This window comes from Glandiceps talaboti, chromosome 2, assembly GCF_964340395.1.
Source record: "Glandiceps talaboti chromosome 2, keGlaTala1.1, whole genome shotgun sequence".
NCBI classification, from domain to species: Eukaryota; Metazoa; Hemichordata; class Enteropneusta; family Spengelidae; genus Glandiceps; species Glandiceps talaboti.
In genome coordinates this window covers 30,386,839-30,391,675 of record NC_135550.1, presented here as the reverse complement: position 1 = coordinate 30,391,675, position 4,837 = coordinate 30,386,839, and positions in this window count along the sequence as shown.

The following is a 4,837-nucleotide window of genomic DNA, read 5'->3' as shown; positions in this document are numbered from 1 at the left end:
TGGATATATATAGTTAAGTATAGTATATTTTATTTGATTCGAAATTACGTTTTGTACAACATAATCTATATATGGTCAAGGGTATACTAAACTATATCTAACTACAAACTAATGAATATATATATATATATATATATATATATATATAACTCGGTGAGTATCAATCTGCTAAGACAGTGCTCTATACCGCAGTGGCATATATATATATATATATATATATATATATATATATATATATATATATATATATATATATATATATATATATATATATTCATTAATTGTCTCACTGGAGAGAACAGTGCTCGATGCAAATATGTACACGTGTAAATGTTTGAGTATACAATGCGTAACAAGATGGTCCGACTAAACTATTCTTTATGGAAGTTTATTTCTATAGTCGGCGAGGAAATGTTTATATCGTGGCTGCACTAATTTTGATTTTTTTGTTCTGTAGCATGCTCATTTTAACATTGATTATACATAGTTTCTCAGTTAAACAGAGATTTACAGACTTGGGTGATGACATCCCACTTAATATAATATGGTATATATATATATATATATATATATATATATATATATATATATATATATATATATATATATATATATATATATATATATATACATACATATATATATGTATACATATATATACATGTCTATAGTATTTATCAATCTATAACACAGAGTGCGTGTATATAGTTGCATAGTCACACACACGCGCTCGCACGCACGCACGCACGCACGCATGCACACACACATACACGCGCGCACGCACGCACGCATGCACGCACGCACCATAGTAACTAACGTGTTGTAAACCTCAGTCAAACATTACGATTTAATAACGTGGCAATGACTTGGATGTGATTTCGAGTCTAATCTATACGTCTAAAACCCATGTTCATATTTTTTGCCCAATAAATCGAAACACAAAAAACGTATTATTGGACTGACTATAATTTCAGTCACAGCATTTGGATTATATACTGATAGTCGACTTTTTAGCCCTACTATAATACTTAATTGCTCTCTCTCTCGCCTTGCCTCCGCTCCGTGGTCTGTCTGTCTGTCCGCCTGCCTGCCTGCCTACCTACCTACCTACCTACCTACTTACCTACCTACCTCTCTCTCTATCTATCTATCTATCTATCTATCTATCTATCTATCTATCTATCTATCTATCTATCTATCTATCTATCTATCTATCTATCTATCTATCTATCTATCTATCTATCTATCTATCTATCTATCTATCTATCTATCTATCTATCCATCCATCCATCCATCCATCCATCCATCCATCCATCCATCCATCCATCCATCCATCCATCCATCCATCCATCCATCCATCCATCCATCTATCTATCTATCTATCTATCTATCTATCTATCTATCTATCTATCTACTAGTATCTTTCTATCTATCTATCTATCTATCTATCTATCTATCTGTCTGTCTGTCTGTCTGTCTGTCTGTCTGTCTGTCTGTCTGTCTGTCTGTCTGTCTGTCTGTCTGTCTGTCATGTCTATAGCATCTATCAATCTATAACACAGAGTGCGTGTATATAGTTAGATCGGCTTGCATTCAGCATTCCATCCAAACCACCTGTTGCGCACTGTTATGTAGTTTTTCTTGTACTCCCTGTGTCATGTCACAGTTTAAGAGCTATAAATATTGCCAAGACGGGAAAGGGGTCAAAGAAATAGCTGAATAAATACCCCTAAAGTACTCGATCAAATAAATTCGTCATGCTGTCGTCGACGTCTAGAACGAATATGTATATGTAAATAGCGAATGTACGGTTGTTGAAAGAAGTCGTTAAAAGTAGCTATATGAATGAGGATTTAGTAATTATTATGTATGTTTAATCTATAGAACAGTTTTATTATGGCTTCCTACTTCAATACGAAATAACATTGACTAAGTAGTGTGTATTTAACTCAATACACTGTAAAGCTAAAAAAAAGTGTGTACAGGGTTTGTTATTGTACGTACAATAACAAACACTTTTATATATTCACTATGCTTTTGAGTTACAAACCAGGACTTTATTTGCATATGAAATGTAAATGTAAATAATACATGTTTGTACTTTGAAAAAGGTCGTCTTCCCACCTCGGGTCTTTGTCTAGATTCAAGAGGGCGCATTTCAAAATGTGTACAAACGAGACCTGATCACTTGACAGTACTTCAGTTTTGCGTATAAGCACGACAGTCTGGTATTATGATCAGCACCAAGGCTTCGAGATCGATCAAAGCCCATCACAACTGTACATGTTACATATACGCATATATATATACCATGCATGTAGTGGAGAAGACATCATCCCCTCTTCTTTACCACTGACAAAATCATTCCATCATTTATGCCTATACCTTTTGGTGGTTTACGTCTCTTCTATTGCTGGTTATTAAAATAAGTCATTTATTTAGTGTTCCCTGCTTTTAAAACTTGCCCTGCCTGTCTGTCTGTCTGTCTGTCTGTCTGTCTGTCTGTCTGTCTGTCTGTCTGTCTGTCTGTCTGTCTGTCTGTCTGTCTGTCTGTCTGTCTGTCTGCCTGCCTGCCTGCCTGCCTGCCTGCCTGCCTGCCTGCCTGTCTGTCTGTCTGTCTGTCTGTCTGTCTGTCTGTCTGTCTGTCTGTCTGTCTGTCTGTCTGTCTGTATGTCTGTCTGTATGTTTAACATTTGTCTACGTTTATATTTCGGATTCGCGAAATAGACCGGGGAATTCAACAAACATCAACAGTAGCTGACCGCGTTTGCGCAGAATATGAAATTCTCCTAAATGATTTGGAATATACAATCGTAAAGTCTTTTCCGTAAAAAGTTCCGAGCAGGAGTAGTGATGTACCCCTGGGGATGTACCCCTGGGGATGTACTATTTTGGTTAAGTAAACACTACGAGTCATTTATAGGGGTGCTCTTTTTTAAAATATTATTTTCATATATTTCATCAACCGTTGTTTAGGATATAACAGTGCTTTACATGTAGAAGTATCTCAAGTTTACAGAGTCATTCTTCATCTATTTTTAATATGAAAAGACACGTCTTAGTACCGTCCTTTACTGCCCATTTTACCTGTCTCTGTCAGTATAAAAATTGTTGGATTGAACTAAGATTAATAAAAATCAGTCACTAAGATACGTGTAGACGTAGAAAAAGAGAGGAGCTATTTGCATACAAACATAACTATAAGAACATTTCCAAAACCCTATGGCGCCATGGCGTTTACTTAAATTACCTGACTTTAATTGTATGATATACGTTTTGGTAGTTTTACGAAAGTTCCCCTCTAGCTTTTTGTTATTTCAAAATGGCATTAATATGTTGACCTTATTTTAGTACATGGTAGTAGTTTTATTTACATTTTTTCAAGATTTAAAGTGAAACATGACAGTGTAAACTTTACGAAATCTTAAAATCGATATCATTCGAGTTACACAAACAAAAAAACTCGAGAAGGATTGGTGAAAACAAGCAAATATGTAGTTAACATTTGTCTATTTATCAAAATTGACTTTAGACCTTAGATTGAATATTTAACTTTTCCGGGGGGAGAAACAATATAGCGATTGAAAGTGCGGCGAACCATTCGGGGTTAAAGTATTAAGTAGTCACCCCCTGAATGCAACGTCATAGGTAACCAAGGGTTTAAACGCGTGCCTGGAGTTATTACAATGTATTTAGCACACATAAGAGTTCAAACGTTTTCCCACATACCCTAGCGTCGTCTAAATTATGTTTCGTCGATGTAATGCATACACATAAATTCATGCTACCTATTTACGTCCCTAGTAAAATGTTAATTTGATTACATTATTACTCTGCGATATAAAGTATAACTTCCAAATAGGTCTTCTTTTTTATTACCTCTATTTTTAATTCCATATTCTCTCTCTCTCTCTCTCTCTCTCTCTCTCTCTCTCTCTCTCTCTCTCTCTCTCTCTCTCTCTCGTTTCCACTTGGTTCTTGAATCATTGCTTGTAGTCGTGTATATAGAATTCTAAACTGGTACAGTATTACGTTTTACAGTAAAAACTTCATTACTAATACTAGTAGTGTGGTAGAGATGAAGTTACCATGCTCTATATTCTTTGGAACTACATCCTCGAAGTATATATATCATTACAATTTACAGTTCCTTTAACCACCCACCCACTCACTCACTCACTCACTCACTCACCCACCCACCCATTCATTCATTCATTCATTCATTCATTCATTCATTCATTCATTCATTCATTCATTCATTCATTCATTCATTCATTCATTCATTCTCCCTCTCTCCCTCCCACCCGCTGGCGCATTTGTGCAAATACACGTGTATTCAAAAATAATGTTCGTATGTAATAATAAGTTTCTATCAGTGTTATACACAGATGTCCAATAAACTGGTCGAACAGTGTACATGTATCTTGATTCTGACCAAGACGGGCTCAATCTGTTTTGGATGTACAGTTTCTAACTGTCCATGGACCTGATATCGTGGGAGTGCACTGGAGGTCATTACTTTATGGTTGGTACTATTTACTATATAGGGTAGGTTCACCATTTATTGAAATACGTTTCTCCAAGTTCAAGGTTAAAGAGACACATAATTGCTAATATGTTGTAGAAAAGGATATTTTGAAATGAAAAATTGTTATATAATGCACATTAGTAAGATTTTTACAGAGACATTGTAATTTTTTGTATCAATATACACTGCCACTCCTTTCACTGAATGGTTTTGTCCGTAACAAGAAAGGACGTCGACATGTTCGATCAGCTGTGCAAGGGACTACCCGTACTATGCTGTCACAGAATCTAGTTCAGTGCAGTGGGTCAA